Source organism: Calonectris borealis, chromosome 2 (assembly GCF_964195595.1).
Source record: "Calonectris borealis chromosome 2, bCalBor7.hap1.2, whole genome shotgun sequence".
Taxonomy (NCBI): Eukaryota; Metazoa; Chordata; class Aves; order Procellariiformes; family Procellariidae; genus Calonectris; species Calonectris borealis.
This window is the reverse complement of record NC_134313.1, coordinates 24,475,226-24,498,832: the sequence shown is the minus strand read 5'-3', so window position 1 is coordinate 24,498,832 and position 23,607 is coordinate 24,475,226. Positions and strand designations below refer to the sequence as shown.

At 41.8% G+C, this 23,607-nt stretch overlaps 1 long non-coding RNA gene across 1 annotated transcript; it reads right to left on the bottom strand.

Annotated features, from left to right (window-relative positions):
• Nucleotides 1–2,420: 2,420 nt before the first annotated feature.
• Nucleotides 2,421–22,054, bottom strand: LOC142078607 (uncharacterized). The gene is made up of 2 exons (XR_012672288.1): nt 13,444–22,054; nt 2,421–8,090 (listed from the first exon to the last, which is right to left on the bottom strand). It is a non-coding gene; the product is annotated as an uncharacterized LOC142078607 (long non-coding RNA).
• Between the last annotated feature and the right edge of the window lie 1,553 nt (nt 22,055–23,607).

The following is a 23,607-nucleotide window of genomic DNA, read 5'->3' as shown; positions in this document are numbered from 1 at the left end:
TTGTCTCTTGTCCTTTCACTAAATATCAATGAGAAGAGTCTGGCTCCGTCTTCTTTTCCTTGGCTTGCTCGGAAAGCATTCACATAAGAGATAGGGTTAGCAACATGCTAATTGCAGTGATGGAGTTCTCAGAGAGCTCAGCACAGCCTGGTCAGGTTTTTAATTAATGACAGTACTTTTCCTTGTAAGGATCCATGTAAGGAATCCCCTCTGTTTAGTACTCATGAGACTGCATGTGGAGTACTGTGTCCAGTTTGGGGCTCCTGGTAAAAGAAAGACATTGACAGATTGGAGAGAGTCCAGCAGAGGGTCACCAAGATGGCCACGATGCTGCAGCACACACTGCAGGAGGAGGGTCTGAGAAAACTGGATTTGTTTAATGCTGGAGCAGAGAAGGCTCAGGGAGGGTCTGATTGCTGCCTACGTCTACCTAACAGGGAGTTACAGCGAAGACTGAGTTGCATGCTTCTTGGATGTGCATAGCAGAAGGAGAGTAGATGTGGTTACAAGTTGCAAGAAAAATTCCAGTGGACATACGGAAAAAAATTTCACTGGAGTATTTAACGAGTGGAATAGATTGCCCAGAAATGTGGTGGGATCTCCATACTTGGAGATACTCAAAACCTGATTGAACTAGGCCCTGAGTAACTTTGAAATCAGAGCAGTAGTTTCTTCCTCCACCCTTAGCTTTTGGCATACCTTTCCCTGAAAGCTCACCTATAACTTAGGCAAGGTAATTGCTTCTCTGGGCATAAGCATTTGTGAATGCCAGGCTTCATTACCGGTCAGTGCAGAGAGCACATTTAATGATGCAGCTCTCTGGTAATAGAACAAGTTTGGCGTCTCGTAGTGCCTCAGAGTGCCTGGAAACATAAAGCTGAGTGCCCTCCAGGGCAGTGAGAGCAAGTCCAAGATGAATAACTCTTCCACTGCAAGGCAAGATGGAAAAGACTCCAGAACAAACATGAAGACATTGCTCCTTTGCAGGCAAACTAATCCCTGCTTTTCCATCCTTTCATGTAATCCGCCCACCACAGAAAGTTGCTAACTAGGACTTGGAAAGTAAAATGTGCATTAAATGAATGGGTTTGGCAGAGGGAACATCTGTTTGTGAGTAACTTCATGTTCTCTACATATGATAATGGTTATGGATTAGTGTACAGAATACTGAACTTGTTTACAGCTCCTAGGAACTGTATGTTTTGAATCATTAATAAGGAGTGTTTTTAAACGCAGAATTTCTCATCAATATGAACGTTGCTGTTTTTCCTCTCCCTAAATACGTGCAATTCAGTTTGCAAATTAAATATCAGTGAGATTCACTTAATGTTGCTCTTTCAGCAGCCACAGAGATCAACATTTTTTTATCACAGCCTGTTCTACTTGGTATGTTGATATTCATGACAGTTACCCAGTGAAAATAGAACCATTTTCACATGATCTCTAAAAGATATTTCAGGTTTAATCTTAAATGACAGCAAAGGAAGTAGGAAATATTTACTGGGAGGGGGTGGGCCTGCTTGTTTATAACAAACCTGGGAAACAAAGAACCTAAAATGAAATTATCCCTAGCTCAGGATATATATATTTACACTTCTTTCTCCTTACAGCAGGGTAGTCCCTTCTAGGGGAGATGGGCTAACCAGAAGATGAATGAAGAGGACTCTGCATCTAATGCTCTGCCTTGAAGAGTTTTCCATGATCTAATTCACACCTTACTCAGCTCAGATGCTTCTTTCTTTTCACTGTGCTCTTTAGGCAGCCCATTCTACCATGGGGATATTGCCTTTTAAAGCAATAAAAATAACTTTTCAGTAGAAGTACGTATGTGTAAATCCCGGCTAATCATTACACTGACTTAAGCTCTGGCTAGTGTTAAATGCAAATTTGTAGAGCTGTGGATTTGCTGAGCTCCCTACACACAGCTCATGGCATTTGCTTATTTCTCCCTGTCATTTTCATGCGATATTGCCCCTGCCTTGGTGCTTATTTTCTCTAGATTGCAACGTGAGCCCCCGAATGCTGCCACTCCTGTGTGTGACTGGGAGGTCTGCATTCCAGCTCCCCATCTGAAGCCCGTCAGGGCTGGGAGCGAGAATAGCCCATGACATATTCCAGTAGGAATGCCTTTTTAAAAGAGTTTTTTTGGCAATGCTCCAAACACAGCAAGTGCGGGATGGGGATCTGATTTCACCTCTAATGCAAGAAATATTCATGTGAAAACTTCTCTTCCACAGAAGAGATTGCAAAGACAGTTAAGTTGTAATTAGTTTTCTGGTGTTATCTGATTTTGATAAACATACGCATGCACCACACCCACGCATTACCACACTCACACCCTCCCATAAACTAACCTGAAGGGAATCGGCAGTGTGCTTTTTCATGTGTCAGAAAAGGTACTCGACACGAGTACCTTTGGGGATGGCTGGACAAGTTTATCAGACAAGACAAGACAAGAAAAAAATATTAAAATCACAAGAAAATTCACGTGATGGTATTTTGGACATCTTATTACTACTTTCCCCAGTGCAGAATTTGAGGGGGGAAGACTCTAGCTGTGATGTGCTGCGGTCGCTGAGGAAGCGAGCCCAGGACCACTGCCCAGCAGGATGACCTCTCCAAGGAAACCTGTAAGCCAGCTTCCCATGAGAGAACATTTTTCACAAAACAACTACCCCATCTCTACTCGCCAGTTCTCGAGAAAGATCTACCAAAAATAAGCGTAGGAAATAATATGCACCTCTGCTAATTACTAAAAATCAGCAGACCAGCAGAGACGTTTGCTTCACGTCATGCTGTAAAGTTTCACACATCCTTCACTGCTAATCCCTCTCAGTCCTCAGGTGCTCCCTACCTGTCGCTGTACCCCCCAAGCATATCAGCTCTCCCCTTGCCAACATCCTCTGTGGTCCGTGGGTGTCACTACCTTAGTCTATTAAAATTATTTTATTAAAACTAAACTGATCTCAAAGTGATCGTTCCCAACCATGAAAATTGCAGCTTCTGTCTCAGACTTATAAAATAAGCTTGGTTGCCCAAAGATTTGTGTATAGTTTTTGAGTGCATAGGTTGGTCTCATGAAAAATTAGACCTACAAGCCTTTCCTTGTCTGTGTCCTTAGACCTTCAGAGAGCTATTACAATGATAAGTAATGTTAGAGGCTGGAGATAGCCACTTCCCATCATCACAGAAAGGCTTAGGCTGCCTTCTGGAACCAAATCACTCAAACAACAAGATTTCGCCTCATAACAAAGGCAGAGCGGCTCCTTTGCTATCTCTGCTGGTTTGTGTGAATGTAAAAGACATGCAGACACAGCAGAGAAAAAAAGATAGCAACTAAGTGCAGACAAACATAGAAGTCTTCATAGCAGGAAAAATCCCCCCACCCTAGCACAGACTTTTGGCTGAAAGATAATGTCTTTGTTCCCAGTTCCAAGATGCTGTCACTCCTATTTGATTTCTTCTGCTCTAAAAGAAACAGACTTTTGCACATGCTTTGTAAATGAAAGGGATTGCATTTAAAAAACTGTTTATTGTTATTTTTTCTTCTTAACAGAAACTGCCTGCAGGGTCCCTCCTTTCAGACAACAGCTTGTCAGAAAGCGGCAATAGTATGCTGAAGGAGTCTGATGTGTTACCTTCATCCTCATTAGCCATTATTGATCCAAACGAAGGAGAAGCAAGTTGTACTGGATGGATGCTGGAGCATCTGAGCAGAGGCTGTCTATATTGGAACTGATCAAATATTTGAGCTTTGATAAGTTTGCAGATAAATGCTCCAAGACACTGTCATAGGGTCCCCATATAGGATACAGCCTGTGGCGGTTATAAGCCTGAGAGGGCCTCTTAAAAATATTAAATCTGCCTTCTCCTCTAGGGAGATTTGCACAGTAAGAAAAATTACAAACTTAAAGATAAAAACATTCCAACCCATCTTCCAAAAACAAGACCACATATCAAAATGTTATAATCCAGTCATTAATATTTTAAAAAGCTCAAGAAGATTTCCATCTAAAAGCTCAAGAAGAATAATCCATCCAGCTGGGTCTCAAATTGTTATATAGGTATATCTACTTACAGGTACAAAATGTAGAAGAACATGATAGGGTTGTTTTGCAAATGAGAAATTCTGAAACTTCAAAAGTTTCAGAACACCTTTAATAAGACCATCTCCTCCAATGCTGAACAACTGGATAATCGAGAAATACAATTAAGAAACTCAAATATCTTAAACTCTGCCTTGCTCCGCACTGTATCACATTGATTTTTTCTGTGGTGAAGACTCCAGGGTTACAGAGACGTGAAATGAGGCTACAGGAGGGAATAACTGTATAACATCAGCCCCTGATGACAACTACCACAGTGGCATAGCTGACTGTTTAAATGTAAGGTGCCATGGCAGTTGGGTGCCTGACCCTGTCCCCTGGCTCTGAGCTGTAAGAAACTCTTGTTATTTAACTGTAGTTATGGGACCACTTATGCCCGTTGCCACAGGCTTATCAGAAATACTGGTCTTATCACCATGAGATAAAACTATTTATTAAGGCTATTAGTTTAACAACTAACACCCCTCCTGCCAAATTGTGCATAACCTCTCACACACAATATTTTTCTAAACCTAAAGATTTATTAAAAGTGAAAGAAGAAATGGAAACATTGGGGTGATGGAAAGGAAATGAAACCCCTTTCACTTAGTCACCCTTCTGAATGCATCAGGCAGTACATTTTCTGCCGCCAGCCAAGGCAGGCAGATCTGGAGCGGGCTTCTTTTGCCACCACGCACTGTACGCTGAGAGTATAAACGCGAGATAAGAACCGCTCCAAAACCAGACGGCTGCGTCACCGCGTGCTGCCGGCATCTTTCGCTTTCACCAAGCAGCAGAGAGCAGAGGGGCAAAGGATGGGAGCCCGCTGGTAAGCAGGGCAGTGCAGCCAGGACGGGCCGTGTTGAACTTGTGAAGACAAAAGGCTTTCCTGTACATGAAGAGCATTTTAAAAGCTCCCTCTCATGGCCTGAGAGTTCACAGGCTTGGTAAACAGGCTTTGCTAAAGCTATTGAAAAACTTCCCTTGCCTGATTTGAACACAGTGGCCCCGTTCAGGAAAGCGATGTTTTTCTCTGGAGTTACATCCTGGCTTTGGCTGTGGTGAAGCTTTTTCTGAGAAAAACTTTGTTAGCAGTCTAGCAGGGACGTCCTCCCCCTCCGCACCAGAGAGGGTGCGGGGTGGGGTGCAGGGCCAGCGCAAATGGCCGGGGCAGGAAACAAAGAACCAGGGAGGGGGAGTGGGATCCAGGGGTCAAAGCAAGGATCCAGGATCTGTGTTTGAGCAGAACCAGAATCAAGACAGATACAAACACGTAACAAAAGATTTCCTGGCATTCCCAGGGCGGCTGTGGGAAGCCAAGCGCTCTCAGGTTCCTTGGGAACTCCCAAATGTGCCTGTGATGGCAAAGGGCAGCTTTAAGCCTCCTCGGGCCTTACCCACGTGCCAGCCAGCTACAAGTCAGGATGGTCAATTTTTGACCATCAAATCCATTCAGTGTAACCTTCCCTGTATTCACCAAGCAATTTGGGAACTGGATAAACAGTCTTCGTAACATTCAAGACAACACAGAATAACACTGATAGCTAACACACAGCATGGCAGCATGGCTTTTTGCTGTTCCACATGCTCTCCCCAAATGCCCTGTAATTACCAGCAGTATAAAAATAACTTCCTCCTCGTTCTCATTTTGCTATCACCATTATCCACAGTACGACTGTGCCCACATCTGGACGGCTGGGGATAAATATTACTCTATTGCAGTAGTGCCCAGGGGCCAGGAACCTGCTGTGGTAGGCACTGGTCACTCAGGCAGAGGCAATGCCCGCCCTGAAGAGCTCATGGAAAGATAAAATACCAAATTTTCATCTGAATGCAGTCTGGATTCAACTGAAGGAGAGGCAATAAGAATCACAAGGGCCAGTTTTTCTCCCGTGTTCACCTCTTCAGACTTGGCCAACAGGATGATGTCCAGGACACTATCATGCAGATGAGAGCATTTTCCAGCTGTCACTAACTGTCTCTGGCAAAAACGGTGGTGAAGAAGCAGCCAACAAAGATTTGATGTGATATTTAGGACAGACTTACATCTCTTTGCACTGTTTGAGTGATGCAAGGAAGATAACACCACAGTCTTTATCACTGAAAGCATTTTAATCTTGCTCACAAAGTCTGCTCCAAAACTGTAGTTACCACGGCCCCTCTTGCCACACACGAAAGCACCACAATTACAAGATGCCAGATGACCGTGTGAGCTAAAAGCCTGAAGTCTCATTCTTGCTTTTTTTCTGTGGGAAGTCCCTGCTCGGATCAAATACATCATTACTGCGTGAAACACAAAAGCAAAGCTTTATCATTTATGATTATAATCTGTCTTGGGACATATTTCACATTTCAGAGGTGTTAATCCCAAAATACTGGCCAACTTCTTTGTCTTCACAATTTTCTTCTATTTCAGAAATACAGCGGTTGCAAAGTGAGTGAGTTTTTTCTTTACTTTTTGCTCTAAAGTTGCTGTGTGGTCCTGCACTGCAGCGGCCATATAGACCTGGTCAGAAATTTCTAACTAAATTATTTTCCCCGCAAAAATGCCTCACTTACCCTTTTCGGAACTACTTTTCCTGATAAAGTATATGCCGTGCCAGGGAAAGTGGAGGGAGGCTAGCACTTTCCGGCCTGAAGATCAGGGCACTCTTCTTTGATGAAAGAGCTCCAGGTTCAGGTTCAGTTATTATTTGATTACCAGACAAATAGCTAATCTTTTCTCATGTCCTTTTAGAGAAACAAAAACCAAACCAGACAAAACCTAGAAAGGCCTTGATGTTGACCTACTAAAAGAATTTGAAAATTCTAAAATCTCAACTGTTTTCGGGGGATGGCATGAAAAGCATTTCACATCCCCCTCAAGCAGTAGGTTTCATATTGGAAGCAATAGCTTTTAGTGGGCCTGAACTTCCCCTCAGAGGCTCTTCCCTTTAGAACCGGGGTCATTGTCCCTCCTCCCACGCAAAGTTAGTCCAGTCCAGATCAGATGGCTCAGGACCTTGTCCAGTCGAGTTTCGAATGTCTGCTGGGATGGAAATGACCCAGCTTCTCTGGGCAGCCTGTTCTAGTGCTGAACTACCCTCATGGTGAAAATTATCTTCCTAACATCTGAATGAATTTCCCTTGCTGCAGTTTGTGCCCATTGCCTTTCATCCTATCAGCGTGCACCACACAGAAGAGTCTGACTCCTGTTACCGAGTTGTGGAGAACAAAACCATCTCCCCTTGGCCTTCTCATCATGGGACTGGATGAACCCAGCTCTGACTGCCTCTCTTCAAACACCATGTGTTCCTGTCCCCTAACCATCCTGGTGACCCCCTGCTGATCTTGCTCCAGTTTGTCAATGAATTTCTTGAACTGGGGAACTCCAGAGTGGACACAGTACTCCACTGAAACTGTGGATTCACAAGTGTGGAATAAAAGAGAAGAATGACCTCTCTTGACCTGCTGGCTATAACCTTGCTAATACAGCCCAGCATATGGTAGGTCTTTGCCACAGTGGCGTATTGCTGCCACATGTTCAGCTTGAGGTCCACCAGAACACCCAGCTCCCTTTCTGAAAAGCTGCTTTCTAGATAGTTGACCATACCGAACTGTTGCACAAGGTTATTCCATCCCACGTGAAGGACTTGGCATCTGCCTTTGCTGATTGTCACGAGGCTCCTGTTAGTCCATTCCTCCCACTGTCAAGGTCCCTCTACATAGCAGCCCTGCCCTCCAACATATCAACCACATCCCTGCAATTTGGTATCATCCACAGGTTCCAGTTGTTAATAAATGCATTGAACAGTCTTGGCCCCGGTATCGTTCCCAGAGGGACACCACTAGTAGTAATCTGCCACCAGATGGATTTGGTACTGCTGATCCCAACCTTTTGAATTAGGCAGTCCAGCCAATTTTCCATCCACCTTATCGCCACTTCTCCAGTCCATATCTCACCTTCTTACAGAGGCATAATGAAAATTTTTGGGTGTTTGTAAGATGCTTTGAGAGTTGCAGCCCCTGTGTAAAAAACAACACAATAAATTTGGACAGAAATATATTTGTAACATTTTCCAAGTGCTTGACTTTGCAAATTAACTGCGCTTTTGTTTATACAATTTTATTTATATTTATACCAAGTGGGAAGTGTTGATCTGGGGCTCAAAACCTTTTAAATGTTGGGGGTTTTTTAGTGTTTGTTTTTTTTTTTCTTGGTAGATGCTTTGAAATCCCATGGTTAAAAGATGCTGCGGGAATAACTGTGAGTGATTGTTCCTAATGAATCTCACTAACTGCAACTATAGTGACCAATACTCTTAATGTACTAATTTTCCACAAGACTTCAGCCTGCAATAGTGGAGTGTGTTGTTATTCAGGTTTCTCTCCATTTGCCTATGTAGTTCCCTGCCTGCTTTTCCTCTCTGTGCTACCTGTGGTTCGTGAAGACAGCCCACCCTGCTGCAGCCCACCCAGAGGCACTACCCTCCCCTCTTCCCACTGCACTGGCAATGGCAGAAGCAGCAAGTCTGACTTCAGGACCACCCCAATCTTTCCCTTTATTCCTTCCCTTCTCACATTAGGCCAGGCCATCCTTGAGACAACAAAAATTAGTTTCATTTACAGTGTTGAGAAACTTTGAACTCAATTTGAACAGATGATGAGTTTACTTCACAACAACGATTCATTCCTAACACTAATGGGACAGCAGGGGAGATGGAAAAATTGCACTTGAAGAAGGAAGGCTTTTTGCAAAGAAACTGAAGAAAACTTACTGAGAAAGCTCAGGGGATCTTTGCTGTGGCAGACAGGGCTTTTGGTGACACTGTTAGTTGTTGTCTTCCAAGGATAAAACACCCACTTCTGAAGAAGAGGCTTTTGTGCTAGAGGACTAGCTGTAGGCATTTGGGGCAGGTTTGGATGGTGGAAAGCCCTGCATGTCACAGCAGACACACATGTGCCAAAGGGTCAAACACAGTGGAGTCAGTGCATCTCGACTGCTATCATTGCCTATCAGGATTGAGTCTCACCGTCAGAAGAGCTGTCCCAGAACTGTAGGCTCATAGAAGGTGCTGGTTTTGAGATGGTCATGCACACTGAAATTTCTGTTTTGTTTCTGCTTAGGCAATGAGAAGAGCTTAGTGACAGCTTTCCAACAACAAAAATTAGGGAATTAATAAAGGTCTTAGGAGGCAGGAGAAGGAAATAGCACACAAGTTCACTGAAGAGCTATTTTGAGAAAAAAAGTCTGTAGCTTCCCACACAGCCACTGCAACTGGCGAAGCTACTTAGCAGTAGCCTGCTAAGTTGCTTTGGATATCTGGATGAAGACGGGTGTTATTCGAGGAAGGCAAGTTTGAGCAAAAATAGCAGGAAGCAGAGTCTAGAGAGACTGACGCTTTTTTGTTGAAAAGCTCAGTTGGAAAGCATGGACACATGGCAACAGTGAGAGAACAAACCCCACTGGACAGATGTTGGGCACAGTGCTTAAGGCATCAAAGATGATGGGGATGTGGCTAGTCATAAAGGCCCATATAGAATGAAAGCTTTGTAAAATTTGCTGTAAGTTCAAATGGGTGTATCTTAGGGTGGAAAATAGTTTCTCGCTTTTGTTATTGAGTTTACAACATACATTGGGATAGAGAGACCCAAGAAAGCCATGGCTTACTGTCTTCTTCCCCTGTGAGAACCATCCTCATGGATAGTATGAGTGATGATTATTATTTAATGCTAATGCAAGTATTTTTGTGACATTTAAAAAATATAAATTAAAAATTAATGGCATGCTTTAGAAGAAGTCCCAAAGTTGATTGCAAATTAATGCCATGGACAGGAAACAGATTGAAGTAACTTTTGGGGTGGAAAATGACAATTGTCCATACAGCGTAATGCTGTATGCGCATGCTTGTCAGAGAATGACGAATACTAAGGTCAGCTCAAATGGTCTGTGTTTTTCTTTCTGTTTAGCATGAAAAGTGACAACCCTTGTTAGCAACACTGCTGTGTTGTCTACAGCAAGAAAACATCTTGCTGACTCCTGCAGACTACGGCTCAACCTCCTGTAATGTCAGCTGATATCTCTCCAGAAACAGTTTACTTCCTGATGCACTTCTTGAAGATATAAAACACCCATTATTACTACCAAGCCTTGCCGTCAGCAATCTCAGCTCTAGAGTACCGTGGTGATTAATACTTGGGTAATGTCTGAACAGGGTTTGCTTGCTGTGAAGGAACAGGGCGCTTGTGCCATGCCTCACACAAACTGGCTCTGCTCTCAGTTGGGGAACACTAGGCTACACGTGGTAAAGAACATGGATAGTCTTTGTAAAATGGTGAGTCATGTTATACTGATAGAAAGAAGTTGTTTCAGGGAAAGAACTAGAAGAGTATGAAGAAGTGTAAAGTCACTTAAGGTCCTTGAATGTGTCCAGAGGAGGGCAACAAAGCTGATGAAAGGGCTGGAAGGAATATTCTGAGAGGGGCGGCTAAGGACTTTGGGCTTGTCTAGTTTGGAGAAAAGGAGGCTGGGGGGTGATGCTACTGCTCTCCACAGCTTCCTGAGGAGGGGAAGTGGAGAGGGAGGTGCTGATCTCTTCTCCCTGGTATCCAGTGACAGGACCCGTGGGAATGGTTCAAAGCTGCGCCAGGGGAGGTTTAGACTGGACATTAGGAAGCATTGCTTTACTGAGAGGGTGGTCAAACACTGGAACAGGCTTCCTAGAGAGGTGGTCGATGCCCCAAGCCTGTCAGTGTTTTGGACAATGCCCTTAACAACATGCTTTAACTTTTGGTCAGCCCTGAAGCGGTCAGGCAGTTGGACTAGATGATCATTGCAGGTCCCTTCCAATTGAAATAGTCTATTCTACTCTACTCTATTCTATTCAGTGCTTAAGGCCAGGTATAGCTTTCAGTTAAACAGGTATTTAAATCCAGAGCAACTCCATCAACATTGAATCTATTTACTTCATATTTACCATATTTTAGTTTGATAGAATTTGGCCATGATTTTCCATGCTATACTTTCTTTTTCTTTGCTTTTTTTTTTTGCATCCTTTCTCAGCATCCACCAGCCAGGCTTGCACTGGTTTAGTCCATTCCATTCACACCCGTGTTTACATTATTTCTGTACTTGTGCTGTATTTTTCTCAAACATAATACAGTTATGTACACAAATACTGACTACTCAAAAAAATCTTGGTTTTGTACATCCCATTCTGTCTTACAGTGTTATAAAGATCCATTCATACCTGTTACATCTTTGTTCCCAAAGTAACTATAATGGTCCAAAAAAAGGTGGGTGCCACTTCAAACAAGTGGCACAAAGAATTGGGGTGCCTTGGTGCAGGTTTCTGACACCACTTATAGCTAGTGGGTTGGACTTACTGCCCTTCAAGTCAGTGATAGTCTTTCTGATAAATGAACAGTATCAGGTCAATTATATGGTGATACTCACTGACTGGCATCCTTGCACTCAGACCTGAGAACAACCGAAAGTTTTCAGGTGAGCACAGCTATCCAAGCAGCCTGGGAACCAAGTGGCAGATCTCACTGCTGGGGCTGACAGCGTGGTACCTGCCACCAGCAGAACCCAGTTCTGCTCTTCAGGAGTTTGGGAGGTGGATTTCAATGGTGCTACAGGAATTTTTACTATTCTTTATTTTACAATCCAAAGCTCAAAGAGAATGGCTTTGACCCGTAACATTTACGCTGCACAGTTCTAGAAGCACATTGCATGCATCCACTGACAGAGGAATTTGGGGTACGTCCATAATGACTGCATTGCCATTAGCTGAAACAGGAGCCAGTTCCACTCAAGAATCTGGTGCCAGCAAGATCTCTGGAAGTCTTTTGTGATGATAATCTCATGCACATCAGTCTTTTTGGAACTAAACTGCCTGTGACTTACAAAGTCTGTGCTGGACTCTGTTCTTCATTGTTAGCATAAGGGAAAAAGATACCTGGTATGTAAATTAAGAAAATAGCATAGAATTTATGATTTCCCTTTTTAATATCCGTGAAGTAATCATGGCAGGATAATATCACTTTCTCACAAAAAGGCCTTCAGTGTAATATAAATGATGAATAAACATGGAAAGTAAAGACAAAGCCAGTGAAAACTCATGAGGCAGGGTGCCGTTAAAATGGGGTGAGGGAACTACAGAACTGAATTCTAATTTTATTTTAAAAAGAATCATTATTCATTATTCCCAGCGAGACAGTATTTTTCCTTGTCTGAATCACATGGCTTTATACATGGTGTAAGTCATTCTTTAAATAGAAAGACACATCTAGTCTAGTTCATTTAGACTTTCTGTTTTCTACTCAGCTGAGATGGCTAACCAACTCTCCCTTCCCTACAGAGAGCTGGCTTTACTTTCATTCGCTTTCCAATATTCTATTCAGAGTAATTTCCCTGCTTTCAGGACTTGTTTCAGGACCTCGTCTTCAAATCACCTCATTATTAAAACTCCAAGTTACCTTTTTTTTCTCTTTTTCCCAATACAAAGAAAATGCATTCAGAGTTTAAAGCTAAAGATGTTGCAAGCAGAGCCTAAACATTTAAATCAATACTTAATTTAGCTAGATTCGCCACTTAACACTGAGTAGTCAAGTTCCATGCACTAAGAATTATCCTGCACCTCTTAGTTTTACAAGCAGTTTTTACCAATACAAGCACTTTTGCTGAATTCCAGCACATTAGTACCTGCGTCTGCAAGGACTGAGGGAACAGGCCAGAGGCTTGCAATTTGCACTTATTATTATAGCTATATTTTCTTAAAATTGCTTAGGAAAGGATTAAGATCATTTGGCTGTAAAACCATCTCTTTCAAAACTTAAGCTTATTTTGGTGTCGCAGAGAGCTGAATGGACCCAAACTGAAAGAGCTTTCCGAAAGCCTCAGCCTGCTCATCAGTACAGTTCAACCAAAGGATCAACTCTATCATCTAGACTCACAAAAGCAGGCAAGCATCTCATCTTAGAGCTGGTTCATTAAAAAAAACCAACAAAACAACAGCCCAGCTTTGGCAGATTAAAAGGGGTGTGTCTTCAACATGGGCAGCACAGCAGGGTGAGCAGGGGACACGCTGACTAAAATCTGCCTGAGCCGGTGATTTGTAATGGCAAAGAAATTTGTTTGTTTACGTATTGTAACAACTCCTTGAAGAGTATTTGGCAATAGAAAACAGTTAATCTTGTCTTTAGAAGAGGAATCTACACTTTTCAAGGGGATTTTAAAGATGCTTATAGTCTGCCAGTGACAGCATTTAAGCAATGTAACTCAACTTACCCATCCCTTCCCCCATTCCCAGAGTAACTGTCAATCAGTATTCCCACCCTTTTGTGTGTCCATCATAAATTATAACCAGATATTTACATTCACAGAACTGCTAAGACAAAATCCACAGGACTTACTTGTCTTAAGTTAGCTGCTCTGCCAAGGCATAGCAAGATCTCTGATGAACTGATGAGCTGCCCATATCCAAAAATACTTTTCTGGACTGTGAGTGGTTGGAGAGTTGCCTACAATTCATACAGCTGGAAAGAGACAGTTTTGTTTATTAGACAGCTTTGTCAATCTCTACCGGATATCCCTATGTACGATGAGCCTCAAGACAATGAAGATGGGCAATTCCATAGTCGAAAGCTGGAGTAATAGCATTGTTTCAGTGGAGTTACTCTGGATTTACAGCAGGGCAAGGGAGATTGAAACATGGACAACTAATAAGGGGTCAGTAAGTCCTTTTCTCACCTTTTTTCCCCCCCAAAAAAGACAATGAGGCTAATAAAAATTATACCGGACTGAAAGCAAAGTGAAGTGGCTGTTGCATGCACTTAAATCTGCACACAGTGTTCTCATAAAGAACAGGGAGTTTCCACCTGGGAAATTCCCTCAAATTCTATGTTTATCCTCATGAAAGATGAGCAAGCAGCCAAGTAAGGGAATGCAAAAGATACAACTGCTCTAAAGGAAGATGGATCTTTGATTGCAGAGGGAGAAAGATTCTTCTAGAATCAGAATTACTATAATTTTTAAATTTAACAATCAATGTAAGTGACAGATCTCTTAGTGGTCAACGTGGCCAATGCAGGCTAAGACATGAATACCCAACAAGAGAGGTTCACACTTGATCTTGCCCTAGCAGTGCAATAAAATCTGTGGTAAAAGACATTTTATAAAGCACAACACAATAGAAAATAGAAACAATGAAGCTTACACAGGAGCTCTAAGACTGCCTAACTTACACCTCTTGTAGCCCTAAGAATGCTCTTTAGTCTAGCTGTTTCCATACTAGATAGGTGTCTCTGATGTTAGCCATGTTGCACCAAGAGCCCCACCAAAATCAAGGCGTCATTTCTAGGCAGCTTTTCGCAATGCAGCAGCCTGAACACCAGCATTTTGTTCCCAGAGTCCAACACTGTGCACAGTGGTGGTGAAAGCAGTGAGTTTTGTAGCCAAAATAAAGTCTCATAAAGTACTACCTGCCATCAGGACCCTGAGTTCCCTTTACTCTTCCTCCCTCCTGTCTCTTAGTGGATTCTGGATTGCTTTGACTTTTTTTCCCCCCCCCCTTGAAGTTTCCTGAACTTCTTCCTTCGGGATACCATGTTGGGCCACCAGCCTCTCTCTGCTCTGAGAACAAACTACTTGCCTCCTCCATGGCTGTGACGGAGGCACTAACCTCTACTGCACAGCACCAGGTGCTGGCAAGGACCATACGAGAACTGAATAAGACCTTTAAGATATGATCCTGGGTGAGTGCCTGGACTGGCAACCCAGATAATACTTGGAAATGCTACGGGACAGAAAGAAGCCCCTTTTTAAAAACTCGTCTTCACCCTGTGAAAGTTAGAGTAACTGTGGGATTGGAGCAGTCTGAGCAAACTAGCTCCACTGCTAGTCCAAGGCACGGCTGGAGAGCACTCCCCTAGCTTCCTGCACACAAACATGCAATGTCTGGCCTGGCTTCTGAGACTGGGTGCTAGATTTTGGACCTGGCCGTCAAGTGCTGTCATTAAATGACGTGCTAAGAATGGAGAAATGTCACTGAAGACCTTCCAAAGCTCTGATTCCATAGCTCATACATCTTCTTGCTGCCAAACTTGTTTCCAGAATGAAAACTGATCCCCTGAGCAACAGGGAAATGTGAGAGCCCCTACATCCACTAGAACGAAGAAAGGGAAGTGCCTTGGTCACAATCCTTCCTACTCTGCCTACGCTGAACTTCAGCCAAAGGCACTGACCCTGGGAATGGGTTTCTTAAAAACCTTAGGAAATGGCAGACACCTGGCTCAGCTTCTGTATTTTAGTCTTCTTCCATTTCCATTACGCCTAGCTGAAAACAGGCAGGTCTTCCATATTTGGCCATGACTCTGGATCTAAATCACCTCTGGACGCCAACCGCTCTTGCCCACTGAAATCAACGGGAGTTCACACACTGGTGCAGGAGTCTCGGCTGGAGAGTGATGATCTAAGATCAGAGCTTTTGTCTGCAATTCATGCATGCCCAAGAGTGCTAAAGAAATAATAGGAAACAACGAGATTAATAATGGACATATCAAGGAATATATATTCCTTTGTCATTAGATTATGCTTAGAATATATTGGGTAAAATTAATACAATTACTTTGAGTAAAAAACCCTACAGGCTATCAGTACCATTATTTATTTTTAAAGTCTTTTTATGCATATTAACGACAATATCACTCAAAGATTGAGAAGTTATACTGATTTTACTGGTGGGGAAGCAGAGGTTAAGTAAGTTTTTTAAGGCCACACAGCAAGTAAGTGCTTGGATTTATAACTCCCAAATCTGCCTTCTGCTCAGTCCAGCAGGCCACGCTGACTCACTGTGGAATGCATATTTCTAGCAAACTCTTAAGGGACAAGAGGAATCAAAAGGAACAAAAGGTACAGATAAAGTAAGCATTAATTAAAAAAAAAAAGTTTTCTGCCATTCAAAAAACGTGAGTCAACTTCCATTTAAGTTGTCACACCTCACCAGCGCGTTAGCCAGAGACAGGAGCACTAAAATAACACAAGGGAGATTGTTCTGACAGCGTTTTTAACAAAACTGAAAGTCAGACACAACAGCCTTATGTCATGAGATTTCCAGTACAAAGAAAATCTAATATGTGTTTGAGATTTCAAATGAAGTTTACGGAGATTTATCCCAAGGTAGCTTTAAAGTTCAGAGAAGCCAGAACTGTTCCCTTCCACGCAGATCCTGGCATCCACAAGACTGTAAGAAACAGCAGTGATACTGTTACTCCAGCTTCTGGAAGACTATTTCTATGCTACTGCTCTGTATTATGTAAGTCTGCTCCTAAGTGTTGGACCTATCTGCATGTACTGGAACATTTGAAAAAACACAAACCTGTTCAAGCAAATTAAGAATTTAAATATTAATTTACTCCTCTTAAAGATGAAATATTTTAGGAAAACTAAGAAAATTAAATGGAACTGACCCTGCAATTTCGAAGACCTTTTGTCAGACATTAACCAAGATGAGTGTGAAAGGAAGTGCCGATTATGTGACAATACTATAACCAGACCGTCTGGAATCTGGCTCTGGAGTGGGAATAAAGAATTCATTTCCATTCCATTAAGAGTCTCCATCCATAAAAAGTTCATTTCCTTTTATAGGTAAACAGAAGGGAGATGCCCAACCTGACATAGCTCCCTGAAAAATCAGAGGGGACTTGTAAAGGCCTTAATGCACAGAGAGCAGTTCAAGCTGCGAACTGCCTGCGCCATGTACCCTCTTCCGACTGCATCTCATTTATGCTTATGCAACTTATGTCATGGGATAAATCCCAACCTACTGCTGGCAGATTCAAATTTAAGTACCTACAACAATCTTTTTTGTGCACTGGAAGAGAGGTAGAGACTGAGATTCAAGTGACAAAGAAAGCTTCAACAAAAAAAACCCAGAAAGTAGAGAATAAAGAACTGAATGGCCCTACTTGAACTTGGCTTTGGTTAAAGTCAAGCAGCTGAAAGGGCTCCTGATCCAATACCCGCATGTAAAAAATAGACGGGGAAATCACATATTCTGATACTTAATTTAGAACCTGACATTCTAAACTTACTCTGCAGGTAGTTAAGTCAGAACCAGACCCTACTCCTGCTATGCATTATCGTTTCGGAAACACAGCCTTCTGAGTCCCAATATACAGAAATGTCTTAAATAATGTTACAAATAAAATTCACAATAAAAATCTTATCAGTTTTAGTCAAGAGGAAAAACTTCAATTTTGCTTATGTCTCTCGTTACAAAACTGGGAATGTTTTACTCATTTTGAGAGCTCTGGTAAAACGACACTTAGATATCTGTAAGTGGAAGAATGAAAAGATTTTCCCCAAACTGTTCTTTTTGCCAGGAGCATGTCTGCATCTGCCCAGTTTTCCTCAGAAACATCTGCAGTTTCTAAGGAAGTTGCTGATCTCTCTCTCTGAATCTTTCTCTTTACTCTTTTTGATCCATTACTTTCAGCATTCTTCCTTCATGTGCCAAAAAGTCACACTGAAACTCAGATCCTAATGCTTGCTTGCCTACACAGAAAACCCCCAAACCAGGGGAAGTTACTCGCATAAAGTATTTTTTATGAAGAAAATATGCTCTATCTTGTGCACCAGTGGCTCTCACATATGGTTTGTGGCCTCCAAACTGCTTGCTAACTGGCCACGCAGAGCTAACAGACTACACAGCACTGACTCCACCTCCTCTCCTCCCCGCCGTCGCACCAGGCGCGCACCCTCGTCTCATCCGTGAAGTGACAGGGCACAGCTGAAAAAGCCAAGGTATGTTCATAAACCATGGGAGATGTGCAGCTGGTTCTACCAGCTCACTGACACTTGGTGGTAACTAGGAACCACACTGGTCTCATCTCTCAACATCTGTTTTGGCCTCAATAGACTAACTCTGTCCTACATCAAAAGTCTAGCAACAGAAGGGGAGTATCTCCCGTGGTGTATGTCCACTCTAGAGGCTATTTCAGCATCCTCTACCTGCCCAGCGTAAGCCTATTACGGAGCCACAGCCAAAAGAAGGGTGGTAAACCTGGGGCATCCCTGTATGCTGTTCTTGGGATCTGTGCTGCTGCTGTAGACTACAAGAGTCCAGAGGCTACAATACCCCGTTCCATGGGGCAGACACTGGTCTCCATCCAGTCCCACTATCCAGAGAGTCTCACAAGTGGTGCACAGACTCCTCATATCCACCAACCTAAACCAAGCTCAGCTCGTTCACAAGTCAGATTTCAGACATTTTCTATTGAAAGCTGAAGCAATTCACACATGACTTACTTTGATTTAATGAAAGTACCAAGATAATAAACTACAGAGTTAGAAAAAGGAAGTAAAACTGAAAACAAGGCTCATACAACAAGGTTAGCTTCTTGTATCGTTATTACAGGAAAGTGTAAATTAAAAAGATGACTACTACTGATAGCAGTGAACTGGTGAATTGGAGCCAACTGATAACCCTCTCTTCAAAGTATAGTATCTTCCATCCCATAAAGAGCTTTCAGCATAGACTAGGCTAGGCAAATAAAGATACCTGGTAAAGAATGATGGCTCAAATAAGATGGGGGATAGTGTGCTGTAAGCAATGAAGACGGCAAAATGGAAAGAAGTTATGGGGAAGAAATACATTTTATGAACAGAATCCTTGGTGCATAAGAAATGGGGTAAATCTCAAGCCTAGGTGAAGCATGATAGAGGCATGGAGTGGAGGGCAGGAGATGAAATGACGTGGAGGGGCAGAGTTAGGAAGAATGCAGGGGGAGTGAGAGCAAATTTCTGGTAGGGCTAACTGGCACAGCTTTGCAATTCAAGTCCTTGGGGTCAGATGCGTGCTGGCACTGGTGCCAGGGCAGGGGCACGGAAGCACATTGGGAATAAAGTAGCAGGTGCCTGGGTGCCAGCAGGAGGTGAAGTCTATGGCCTTGTACCCTTACGTTAGTTAAGACTTAAAAACTGACTTGCAGCTAGATTGCTTTCTTGGCTTAAAAATACATACAAAGTATTCCTAATTGCTCTATTGGAGCGTAGCTTGTTGCCTGGAGAAAGACAAGAGCTTTCAAAACTGCACACCTTTGAACTTCAGAACATACATAAAGGCTAAAAGTTTCTACAAAGCTATCGCCCTTTTGGCAGAGTGACTGCAAATGCCCAGTATGAAATTCCCTGGAAAGCCTAAAAATGCAGGGAATAGAAACCTCTCCAGCTTTATTGCCAGACCGCCTTTTAATCCTCAAAGTGTTTGCTCCATCTGCAGAGGCTTTCTGGAGGACCAGGTTAAGCCAACAGTTCCCCTAACCATTGCTGCATTTCACATGAAAAATGGACAAAATGACCAAATCCTTAACCAAACAAACTGTACCATACTAACAAATGAGTTGCTCACTTTGCAAAGCAGACAGCATAATTCTAAAAACCAAAGAGAATTGACTAACATTTTGAAACCAAAGAATTCACTTATTATCAAAATAATGGTGCTCGGTGGGTGAAGCACACCTTTGTGAAGTAGGTAATGTGATTTAAACTTCCCAAACTGTATCACTGAGACCGAGAAAATATGGCAGTAGGTCAGTGCAATGAATAAAAACAGAGCTGGTGGTATATTAAGTACCAATCTGATGACAAATGACAAAAAACAGAATTCCTTAAATCAGACTTATTTCAAACTGATCTCACTGGAGGCCCTGCTTGCTATTCCTAAACCTCCCTTTGGCACAGGAGTGCAGAGAGTAAGGACACACACATGCTCATTATCTGTGCACATTTGCAGGCTGTAATTCTAGTAAACATTAGATAAAAAAAAAAGTTCCTTGAACTTTGAAATAAAGAATAAAGCTTTGACTTCTATTATAATTAAAATTTTTGAGAACAGCCTTCAGTTCAAGCCCCTTGTTAACCACTGCTGTTCATCGACTGACACAAGGAGTCAAACCAATACCATAAATGGGAAAACCACCAGTTCTGTAAGGAACACATCTGGCAGGATTGAGCAGTCCACATACAAGCTGCCACGACTTTCAGTGGGGTATGTCATTATTCTTTATGTCCACTACAGAAACTGTGCTTGCTGGCTTAAACCTATGGATGTCGACATACTTCATTTTTTGTCTGAAAATATCTGTACTAAACCAAACCAAGCCAGATGTTCAGCCTGCAGTGAGACAACAACAATATCAGGATGAGCATATGGCATTTCAATTCTTACATCCTAGCAGAAATCCACTCTCCTTATTAACTAGTTTTGTTTCAATATGCACGCTTCACTAAGCCAGCACAACCTGTAAACATTACTACCTTCACACCACTGCAAGGCTATGTCAGCCTTTCTACTAGAAAACTTACCTGCCAGAGATTGTTATTTGAAAAATTCCTCATACTAAGGAATTTGGCTTAATAAGGAATTCATATTCTACAGTTCAAAACAAATTTACTATGATTTTCTTCTTGCTTTGCATTAAGAGAATGTTATCTGTTCTTTTTTCTTTGGCAAAGGAAAATGAGATATTATTGCATATACTTGATCCTTCATCTGGATTCCTCCTTTCTGATATTTAGATAAACATAATTTAATACACCAGAAATATTTAACGTTTTACAAAGAGCTTCTGTTCATATTTGCTAAAACTTCTTTAGCTAACCTATGTGCAGAAGGATTCTTGTATAAGAGGAACCAGTTCGGCTCCCACATGAGCAGCTGTTAATGTAGGCACACATTCAAACATGCAGTTGTCTGAAATAGCAGCGCTCTAGACGTTGAAAGTCAAGAAGGGCCAGCTCAGGTTGCAGGGCTGCGTGGCCACCCCTGTGAGATGGTGTAATCACAAGCCAGTGAAATCCTTCTCCTGCTAGGAGGCTATTACTGGTCACTCCTTGCACTTCTTATACAAGCACTGGGATTGGCCTTTAAGCAGTGATTCATGAAGGTATCACACTGCTCTGCCTCCCTTGCTGCTGTCTTGGCTCACTGCATTCATTTCCCTCCTATTTTCTGCAAACCATACATACCACACAACAAATTCTGTTCCAAATGTCTCCTCATTTTTCCTTATCCAGAAGGTAGTTTAAAATCACAAACGGAAAGAACGTGTCACTTGAAGCCACAGTTGTGACTTGTTCACACTTCGACTTCAGAAGAAATTCTGATTTGTTGCTTTTTAGTTATGGCAATTTCCAGTAGATTTCCCATTCCCTTGGCAGTAATGAAGAACAATAGTTTTGTCTCATCATAGTCATGAGGAAATACTGGTTGCTTAATGCTTAGTTACAACAATGATTTACAAACTATAAATGCCTACAGCAGAGACACATTTTCCAGGGTTCTGCACACAGACTGCTTCAGCTGCAACATCAGAACGTTAGTTCTGCTTTGCATAAGAGCACAGACTACACCAGATCACTGTCAGTCGGAGACTTCTAGTTTTCATCTCAGATTTCTCTGGCAGCATGACCCTGGGAACACTTTGCTTCCCAGCAATAAATAGCAAAGAACTACCAATTAGTTGCATTTGTTTCTTAATACTGTATATTTTAAAAGAGTTCCTCCTTTGTAACAGCAGTACAGAAGATGCCAGGTGACACAAAATTCAGCTTAAGTACTTAAATATGTTTAAGATCACAGGTGCATCATACTACCCTGCAAGTGCAGGCACAGAATTATCTCTACTGTCACCAGAAATTAATTTCATAATATTAATGGAGATTCAAGATTCATGATTCAACAGTACTTCAGCACTTACAAAGCTTACAGAGAACTGCAGGTTATGAAACTGTGCAATGACGTTTGAATTCTTCTAGAAAGCCCCAACACCAGGGATGAGAAATGTAGTAACAATTGGCAACAACAATTTCTCTAACATTTTGGATTACTTAGTAAATTTTACAAAGTGTATCCCAAGTAACCAATCTACAAGGATTAATGTTGAAATGTAAGAAAAGAACACTGAATGAAGGAAAAGCATTCTGACCTAATTCTCACAACATTTAAGACTTATTTTAATCACCAATTCAAATATTAATTTAACAAAGAGCTGGCTTCAGAAACAGGAACAGCTTCAGAAACAAGTTAACTTGTGTGTCAGCTGAGGAAGAAATCGGTTCTGTTAAAAGTCAACTTCAGGTAATGTTTAAGTTACTTTCTGAAATTTGAAATTTCTGAATATGACAACGGACAATGTTACCCTTTTTTTTCTGAGTTTGCAGGAGAGTTTTCACTTGCAATTTGTACTTTCTAGTACTACTTTAAAATGATGCTATTGAATTTCTGAATAAATTACTTAATTTGCATTTCTCTAATGTATTATGACCAAAGACATTTTGATTAGAAAAAAAGCTAGCTATCTAACTAGCCCATCCACAATACACTGGCAAGTTGATTATTTTTACTTACTTAAGATATTAAAAACAGCCAGAGAGATTAGTTGACTCATGCTAAAATCAAACTCCAGATCAGCTGCAGACCCAGAAACTGCCTAGATCTTCTGTTTCAATACTTTAAAGTGAAACCATGTTCTCTCTCCCACAGAATCTTTTCATGATGATACACCTCACAGTAATGAAATACCTGTTGTATTGTGGCAACCTGAAACACCTACCCATGACAGTCACACAACAGATCATCCTCTTCTACAAAGCAAACTACCGATATGAGTGAAAACAGAAGCCCTTGAAGATAAAAAGAGATGGTACATGAACACGTTACTATGAGATAAGATAGGTGTGATCTTGCCATGGAATAAATGTGAGCACAGGGACAGCCCACCGCAGAGTAGCCTGTGTGTATCCATTTTACACTCCAGTTTACCTTGCACTACCTTGCCCACCAAGTTGTTTTATGACACTGGAAAAAATCATTTCATCCCTCCATGATTGTTTTCTCTCTCAATTCCTTATTCCGTTTTAGCTCATTAGTCTGAGAAAGCTTGAGACAACAATCTGTCTTGGATTTGAAGAGCACCTAGCAAAACGGAGTCCCTGGATCAAGGTACCTAGACACCACTGCAATAATTAATAAAAGAAATCTTATTGACATATAGACAATCTAAACTGATCTATGTCATTATGCTGAAACAGTGACACTCCGTATGACAACAGCTTCAAGAGGAAGTAGGCTAAAGTCCTCTTGCTGTTCCTGTAAGAAAGACAGATTGTATTGCTTGAAAACTAGTGTACAGGAGGTAAATTCATTCTTAGAATCAACCTTTGAAAAGGAAGTCGTTAATGTTTATAGATATATTGAAAGGCACAGCTGTCCTTTTTCAATAGCAGAGGTATATACAGAACAATCTCCTCTTTCAGTCAGACGTTTATCACGTCCTTATTTCAAAGAGTAGCAGTCATTACACAGTGAAGTTCAAACAGTGCTTTGGACTTCTTTGGGTTTAAAAAGTGACATACGTTAATCTGGAACACACACACAACTTTTCAAACCTTTTCAATGCGCAATTCAGAAACTGCTTACGCATACAGCATAAGCAAAGTATAGCAAAGTAGGAAAGGCTACTTAAGGTTCAAGCTTGG